We start from the raw sequence: 9197 nt of genomic DNA, 5'->3' as shown, positions 1-9197 counted from the left end.
ACCATGCAGATGCTGACTTTGCTGTATGCCCAGCAGCTCAGAGTGCCTGCCCAAGCCAAGGGACAGCACTGTGGCTCAGCACTCAGGTGCTCAGGGCTACAACTGCCCTATGAGCCGCTGGCACTCTTGTCCCTGAGGCACAGCAGCACGCAGCCCACGCCTGGCCTGGGGCAACAAGCCTGGACCCAGAGAGCCTGAGGCCAAGCCCTGGACACCAAGAAGCCAGAGCAAGGCTGTGGGTGGGAAGGGTTAACAACTGTGAGCCTCCCCTTCCTCCCCCTGCTCTGTGTTTTACAGGCCAGAGCTATTACCAGGAAATGTTCCCATCAGCACCATTGATTCCCTTGTTTACAGCCCTGTAATGCTCAGTTGTTGACTCAGGAGCAAAGACAAGAGGAGGGAGAAGGTGGCTCCCTCTTGGCCATGGCTTCTGCCCTGCCTGCATCCCCACACAATGCTTGCCCAGCTCCAGCACACCAGGGTGACATGTGCCCAAGCCCTGCAGTGCCCGGTTGGGCACCAGGGTCTCTGCAGCTACTGGGGTGACGATGGAGGGCGGACGGAGCCTGGCTGTGGCAGTGGCCACAGCCCTGTATGTGCTGGCTGGCGCAGGCGGCTGTGGGTCCCCCCTTGCCGGCGGTGCTCCCCCGGCGTGCGGCGGTACCTCCTGCCAGCTGCCTGACAACTGGTCGCAGGGCCCCGTGCGGCAGCCCCGCTTTGTTCTCATTAGTGTGATGAGCGGAGCCGTCACGCTAAATTAGGGACCTTCCCGACTCGCAGCTCTGCATCTGCCAGCCAGCAGCGGCTGCTAGCCCAGTGCCGCATGGGCGAGCACCCGCTCGATGCCCCAGGGAGGCTGCAGGCGGGGAAGGGCAGCCTCCCAGGCTGCCTGCCAGCCAGCGGCACAGCACGGCTGGGGTGCCAGCTCCCCATGTGGGGTGTTGGCCTTGCACAGCCCTGCCTGCCCTTGCCCACATACATTAGCTCTCCCCACTCTGGCAGGACACGGATGGCTCCCTTGACCCCTACACTGGGGCTGTGGCTCCCTGCAAGCCCCCCACCACTCTGTCTCGCCCTTGGCAGAGCTGGGATTGTGCAAACCTGTGCTGAGCACCTGAGGGAGGGCACTTGTGCGGCATCCATCACTGGAACTTCCATGAGCTCTTGTATTTCTTGCAGCTCTGAAAACACTAGAGTTTGGCCACCTCCCTCTGCCAGCACCCGCAAGCATCTTCCCATGCTGCTGCAGGGCAGGATTGTGCCTCCCTCCGCTCATTTATGCTACTGCCTGGATGCAGCCCATCCCCTGTCCCCTGCTCTGCTAGGATGAGATATGCTTTGTTCCCTTCCAAAGCTCTCTAGGCAGGGATTTGCCTTCCCTCCCTTCCTCCATTAGCCCTGGGCCACCCATCTCTTGCCTAGAGCACACAGGAGGGGTAAGGAGCCAGGCTTCCCAGTCGGGCTGGAGGAAGGCTGCGAGTCACAGCCTGCCTTTGCTGGAACTGAGCCAGGCTGGGCGAGCCCTGGAGAGGGCTCCCCAACCTGAACCTTTCCTGAGCCTCTCAGGCTTGCTTCATGGCACAAGCCCTGCTGGAGCATTCCCAGCCCAGCACACCCCTGCTCTGCTCAGGGCTCTGCCCTGGCCCCGACAAACCCCACATCAAACCAGGCAGCCTTACAGACTGCAAAAACCAGCCCCCAATAGCTTTCCCCTTCCCTGATCCCCTTTTCAGCACTCCAGCAGTGCCTCAGGTTGTGAGTGTCAGCACAGGGGCCGTGCCCAGCCCTCCCTGCCCTGCAGGATGTCCTGCCACTGGGCACTCACCGTCTGGAAGTCACTGCTGTTGCACTCCTCACCGCTGAATGTGCAGCGGACAAGCATCTGACCCATGTCCAGCTGATGGCCCACACGACTATAAAACTCATCCAGGTTGAAGGGGCGGCTCTTCTCCTTCTCATTCCTGACCAGTCTCCCCAGTAGAGCCTCCAGCCTGCTCCTCTCCATGCTCTCCCACACTAGGGGCTGGCCAGCCCCATCCAGGAGACCCAGCATCTCCCCTGCCCAATACAGGTCATGGGCAGAGAGCTGCGAGTAGCGAGCAGGATTGAGGTTGCAGAGCGTGACTGCAGGGAAGGTCTTGTTGCGTGTCGTTTCCTCCTCCAGCTGGGTGTTGTGGGGGTACTGGAAGTAGAAGCTCACACACTTGGCATAGGAATGGATGAGGAGGACCAGTGAGCCCAGGAAGGCCAGCAGCCACAGCAGGTTACGGGCGGTGAAGTGCCGGTAGCGGAAGATGTGCCGCATACCGTGGAGGGTGGAGCGGCTGGCAAACTCCTCCAGGCTGTAGGGGTGTTGCTGCAGGGCCAGGGCATCACGTCCCAGGTGCCCAGAAGAGCAATCCTCCATGGCAACGGCTGCAGAGGGCTGAAGGGGACCCCAGGGATGCGGGCGGAGCTGCTGGGATTCCTCCAGCCACATACTGTCACCCAGCTCTGCCTGTCCCCGCTGAGCCCAGGACGCTGGAAGAGGTTTGAGGAGCAGCGATGGGCGGCTGAGCTGAGCTGTGTGCAGGCAGCATGCACCAGTGCCGGGGCGGGACTGGTGCGGCATGGCACTGCCCGCACCCTCCCTGCCCTGAGCGGGAAACTGGCTAATTGCTGAGACCACAGACCTACTTAGTGATTGACTTAGCGATTGCCGCATCCTGCAGGAACCAGAGCCAGAGGCTGAAACATCCTGGAAAGCTCGAGGACTCTCACCACCTGTCCCTCGGGGGTGCAGACTATTAGCTGGAGTCCTGCTCACTTCCACCATCTCCCTGCATTCAGTGTGAGGCTCCCCGGGGAGAGAGAGGCAGGAAAAGTGCTTGCATCCCTCTGCTATGGAATGTAAGAGCTGCCCAGGCAGGACTGCACCGAGCTCAGGTGAGGTACCGTGAGCAGGCATGTCTTGGGGGCAATGATTCTTTGGCCATGGGGATGTGGGGGGACCCCAAGCTCTGCACCAGCCTTGCCAAGCACAGCTCTGAAACATCAGGCTGGCTAAGGAGCCAAGATTCCAAGTGTCACTCTTGTCACAGCTCCTGTACCCTTGGGCTCAAGCATCTCCTCCAGGCTCCCCAAAAGCTGAAAGGGATCAGGCTCCCACGAGTATAGAGTGAGGGTGAGGGGTGGCAGGGGTGCTAAGGGGCAGTGACACAGACTCTGGAGGACTGCCCCTGTGACATGGTAGGGTTGGTACTGGACTCTCTGGCATGGTGCTACCTCAAGGCTGGGAGCTCTGGCACATTTGTGGGGTCAGCACAGCTCAGAATCCCTTACTCTCAAGATGTGCAGAAAGAGGCAATAACTTTTATGAGACCAGAGATATAGCTGAGCAAAACAGTTGCTTGTGAGCACTGGAGAAGCATCCATGTGCCCAAAAGCTTATGTCCCTTTCTGAACCATCTCAGTTGGTCTAATAAAATATACTGTCTTTCCAGACAGGGCTCACCACGCACACACCCGCCCAGGCAGGTCCCACAGCACTATTTTGCTGGCAGTGGGAGCAGAGCAGACAGAGAGGACAGATTGGGATCAGAGAAGATGCCCAAGCTGGGTGGGGGGCTGCGTTCTCCCACCCTGCTCCCCACACCAGGCGCAGGAGCGTCCTGGGAGGCAATATGGGTAAATGAGAGATGAGGATTCCCGAGCACAGGGAGGAGGTGGTGGCCAGGCCCAGTGGGGTGAAAGGGCTGGGCTCTTTTCTGCATATAGTTGGACCTGGCCAGGTGCCTAGCAGGGCCCCAGAGTGGAATGAAAGGTGCTGCAAGGCCTCACGGTGTCTGCAGCCATGGGCCAGTGATGCTGGCCCTGCCCAGCTGTGCTCCCCTGGTCTGTGCTCCCCAGCACAGCTCTAAATCCATTAGCTTTGCATAATTAGATTTTTCTCAATTACCAGATTATGATAATTAACAGCTCATTTGTAGGAGGCAGTGCCTAATCCCGGCATCGCACTCGGCTCAGTGCCAGCCTGGCTCACAAGGCTGCCGGCACTGGGATGGCAGAGCAAATGTCAGGGCAAGGGAGCCCTGCCGGGGGGCGAGGTGACTTTGGAGAGGCTTCTGGACACTCCCAAAACCTTTCCACCACTGGGGACATAGACCTCCCTTGCACTGCCTGGCCAATATTGCCTGCCCAAGGGGTCAGTCCCTGAAAATACCGGGGATGAGAGCCCATGCAGGGACAGTACCTTTTGCCATGGGGAGTCAGCAGGGCTTTAGAAGTGGCTCAGGCACCCACGTGGCTCTGGAGATGCAGAAAACATCCTGCGATGTCTCTTCCTGGAAGCAGCCAGCAAGAGAAACCACAGGAGAGGTTAGTGTCGTGGGCTGGACTGGCATGGCTGCAGTCATTAAGAGGCTTGTTAATGAACTTTCCCAGTCAATAATGTTGCTGAAGAGGGACAGGAGAGCAGGGTAGTGGGGGGCAGCCGCCAGTAAGGTACCAATCTTCATCATGGGAAGGCAGGGCAGTCCAGGCAATTACTGCCCATCAACAGAGCTTCATCTCTAGTAAAATAATAGAACAAATATTAAGAGAAAAATGTGTCTGAGGACCTCGAGGGCAGGGGAACAGGGAGCAATAAAGATGTGTTTGGAGTTCACTCAGAATAAATCTGCCCAGTCTGACTTGATTGCCTTTTTTGGGTAAAATTGCTAAATGAATCGATGGAGAGGAGACAAGAGGTGTGATATATCAAGCCTTTATTAAAGCATTTGATATAGCATCTCAGGGAATTAATTTCAGTTGGCAGGGACAGCCATCCCCCGCCTGGGCTGGGTACAGCTGAGGATGTGAGGGTGATGGGGCGGCCTTGGGGCACAAAGGGAGCATGGTGGCATCCTGTGACACTGGTGTACACAGCGCTGGTGGGGGCAGCCCCTCTTCTCCCACCCCAGGTGAATGTGCCACAGCTACTGCTCTGTGACCTGGCTCCCAGGGCAGCTGTGCCAGGAGCACCAGGGTTGTATCCAGACAAGACAGATGCTGCCTCATGCCCAGTCCCCATGGGGCAGTACCCATAGCCAGCCCAGTGCCGCCCCTGCATGCATTCGGGGCCACCACCTCCACATGCCCAGGGCCATCCTGCAGCTTCAGGGCTCTTCTGCTCCTGCCATGGGTTCTGCCTGCAGAGGTCTGGCTGGGAAATCGCATCAAGCGTGGGCAGTGGTCATGCCCAGCCAGGCATGACTGCCTGGGATGTCTCAAGCCATTCCCATGTGACTCCTTTGCACAACATTTCTGATCTTCTGCTATGAGCGTCTCCAGATGGGGGATCTGGTCCTGTCTCTCTGCCCAGCATGGGAGGCAATTTGGGCTCATACAGACAATAAATCAGCCTGCTTGCCCAGAGGTGGCTGCACAGCCCCTGCTGCTTCAGCTCACATTTCCCAGTCTCAAATTACCCAGGGCTGCTGGCCGGGTTTGTGCTGCTCATCTGAACTCCCCCAGCTCTATTTCTGTTGCCATATTTTGCCAAAGGCCTTCAGGTGTCCCCGTGTGCAGGAGCAGCATCTCCCAGTGCCCAGTCCTGTGGGCAGCCCTGCCAGGGAGCGGAGCCACCAGCCCTGGCTGCTCAGTGCTGTGGGGAGCTGGATGAGCCTCACTCAACTGGAATGGAATTTGCTCCTCAGACAGATCAGCACGGGGTCAGAGGTCCCAGGCCAAATTTCAACGTATTTTTCTCAGCAGGGGAGAAGCCCAGAGTGTGGGTTTTGCTGGAAATCACCTGGAGTGTTTCTCCTGGGAAACAGTTTCTGACAACAGGGTTCCTTTGTTGCTCACACCAGGAACACTGTACACAGCAGCCACACTCCCAGCTGGAGCATCCTTTCCCCTCACCCAGGAGTCCTTCTTGCTGTCCCCTTCAGTCCCAACAGCCCCTTGGCTTGACTCAGAAGTGCCAAGGAGCCAGGGCGGGAGGTGCTGGAGGTGATGGTAGGCTCTCATGGAAACAGCCCTGCCATTGGATGGCAAGCAAGGGAGTCCTGCTGCTGCCAGCACCCACAAAGTGATGGGGACCCAGAAGCTGTGAGACGCTGAGCGAAGCTGGTGAGAAGGGGCTTGCAAAGCCACAGCTTGCCCCAGCACCTGACCAGCCAAGCTACTCAGTAAGAAAGGCATTAAATACCTGTGAGACCATTCAGACATCTCAAGCGGGTGTGATGAGCAAAGCACCAGTGGTTTGGGGGCTGAGTACAGAGAAAATGCCTGGGATGTTGTGGCATCAGCAGATCTCCCTCACATCCCCCACTTTTGGGGTGACAGAGGAAGCTGTTAAATGAGGTGTGTCCTCAGTGGTCCCAGCAGCAGCCTCGTCCCTTGCCGCTACCTCTTCTCTCCCTGCAGCCTGGTTCCTTCCCTCACCAGCCTCTTTCCAGCTCCTCATGCTAGTGCAAATCCCCTAATCTGTGCAAAGCAACAATTTTCTGCACGGCACAGCAGCTGGTCTGAGATCTCGAAAACCAGCTCCCTTATCAGCAGCAGGTATCAGGTGAGCCAGGCACCATCTACCTCTGATAAACCCATGTTTTATTTTGCCCTATTTCCATTTATCTCCAAGTCTGTAATTATCTCTCATCTCGCAATGCATTGCACTGCCTTGCATGTAGAGAGCGGGGGCGATACGTGCTTTGCCGGGCAGCCCTGGACGTCCTGCCAGCAGGGTTTGAGGAGCCATCGGGGTGACGCTTGGGGACAAATCCTGCCCATCTCACCGACTGCGAGCCGTCCCTCCTCTCTCTGCACGTGGGCCGCGTTCCCTTCAATCTCACACAGCGGTGGAGATGGATTTTCTCCCTCTGAGCCAGATGTGTTGCATGGAGCATAAACACCCGCGACAGTTGTTGTGCTCCTCGGTGTGAAGGCATCAGATGTCTGCATTAAAACAAAGCTCTCCACTTAATTACTCAGGCTGATAATTCAGCGCATGGAGGCGGCTCTGGCTGAGAGCAGAGGGCTGGATCACAGCTGGGACTGGAGAGCCTTGGAGTGCACATTAATCCTGGCTCTCACAGCCCTGATTAACGGTGCTGGAAGCCTGCCTGTTTTGCCCATTCACAGGGGTAGGGTATGTCCCAGCACCCACTTGCTGCCCCACTGGAGGGGGCCCAGGCAGGTGCCCGAGGGGCTCTGCTGACTCCTCACTGGGACAAGCCATCCCCTGCCCAGCATCTTCAGGGTGCTATGGCCCAGGACATGAGGGACCATCACTTGGAGGGTGCTGCACCGCCCCAGGCACAGCCATCCACTTTGTCAGAAGCCCAAGGGAGCTGCACACAGGATGGGTAGGGCAGAGCCCCAAAGTCCCCCCATGAAGGTGCCAGGGCACAGCTGGTGGGAACTGGAGCTCTGTGGCCAGGTTCGGAGCAGGACCAGGCAGACCACCAAAGGCTTTCCCCTTGGGGTCCAAGCTGCCTGCACCTTTTTGTTGACCACCAAATAGCTCCTGTGAATTTACCTTGGTCCTCTTAGTCAGCAGAAGGGCCCATGGCCTTTCCTCAGAGAGCCCCTCACTCCACCATTGGGGCTGGCGTGTGCTCTCAGCCTGTGAGCACCTGTCCTGCTCTCCCAGTCTCACTAGGATGGGATGTTCACACATGGGGCTGCTCCCTTGAACCTGTCTCCCCTGCTCTCTCCCTCCAGCCTGCTCCCCCAGCCCCTACCCGATTCCCTGGGTCCTCAACTGCCCCTCTCCCTCCCTGACCCCCATGCCTGGGCATCTCTGGATCTGGGCCATCTCTCTCCCAGCAGAGCCCACATCCATGGGCACCCTTCTGGCTGGCACGGTCACAGATCTGACTGTTGGATCCTGTCTGTCCAGGGAGGCTGATTTCCTCCTGCTCTGCTCCTGCCCTCTTGTCTCGGAGCTGCACACCTTGCTCCATGGCCTGGGCAAGCAGGAGTGATAGACCACATCCTGCCCAAGCTGAGTGCCCAGGCTGGTGCTGGGCACGCGGGGCAGCTGGGCCCAGTGCAGGCAGACAGGCAGTACCATCCCAGCGGGGCTCCAAGGGTTAAGTTGTCATGTATTCAGGGCCATTCGCTGGCCAGGAATTACACTTTTATCGGCACGCGGTGCTGCCGCCGCTTGAATTGGGACTGGGAACTCTATTTCCGAGCTCACCCAAATTATTCTCGAAGAGATAAAGCCGGTGCACAGCAGCGCCAGTGCTTCATTAACATTCCCCAGCCCATTCAGCTTTAAACGAAGATTGCCTGCCTCGGAAAATGATAAAATTGAACATGTGAAGCAGGGCATTATGTTCCATCAGCTGATATTATTTCCCACGCAGAGGCCGCGCGGAGACACAAACAGCTATTTATGCAGTGCCTGGCCAAGCCAGAGTGGCTTGGGATGGGGGAAGCAGGCAGAGGGGATGCAGTGGGTGGTGAGTGACCCCTACCTGTCTCTGGGCATGAGAGGGCATGCCCGCCTGATGCCAGGGTGGCTCAGCCCTCCCGGGGGCACTACCAAGCTTGTGACCAGGGTACAGGTTGTGTTCAAAAGCCACAAACCTGCTCCATGCATTGGGAGAGGGAAGGGGCTCAGGGGTGTGCAGGGCTCCCCAGGCAGTGCTGGCTGTGTTCTGCAAGGCTGCGGCATTTCCATCTGCTGCCCTGCCCCGAGGGATGTGTGTCCCCTGCAAGGGCTGGGTGAATGGGGTGCTGGCTCCATGTGCAGGACAGGGTCCCACCTCCTGGGTCTGAGTGCTGGGACAGCAGATGTTGGAGAGCACCTGCGGCCGGGGAGCATGTGCCTCCCCAAAGACAGGCAGCCGAGGGCTGAACAGGCAGTAGGGGGCTGAGCCCACAGGCCCCCAGGGCTGTGACTGGATTTTGCTTGGCTGTGCCAAGCCTATCGATCCAGCAGTAATTAAAGTCGCTCCAAAACCTGACTCATATTCAACCTTGGGAGGAAGGAGCATCTCTGAGAAACACCCTCTGCTACCCGTGCACCGGCACAGCAGCGAGCTCAACCCTACTGGGGTGCTGCCAGCCCCCTGCCAGGCTCTGCCCCTGGGGGGGATCCTGCCAAAGGGCTGCCTGGGGCACAGGGCAGTAGCACCACCTCAGACACCTCCCTGGGATGTGGGGGTGCTACATCATGCCCCTCACTTGCCACTGCCTGCGCCCTCTTTGGGACTGGCACAGTT

This window comes from Patagioenas fasciata, chromosome 7, assembly GCF_037038585.1.
Source record: "Patagioenas fasciata isolate bPatFas1 chromosome 7, bPatFas1.hap1, whole genome shotgun sequence".
Classification (NCBI taxonomy): domain Eukaryota; kingdom Metazoa; phylum Chordata; class Aves; order Columbiformes; family Columbidae; genus Patagioenas; species Patagioenas fasciata.
This window is presented reverse-complemented; position numbering follows the sequence as displayed.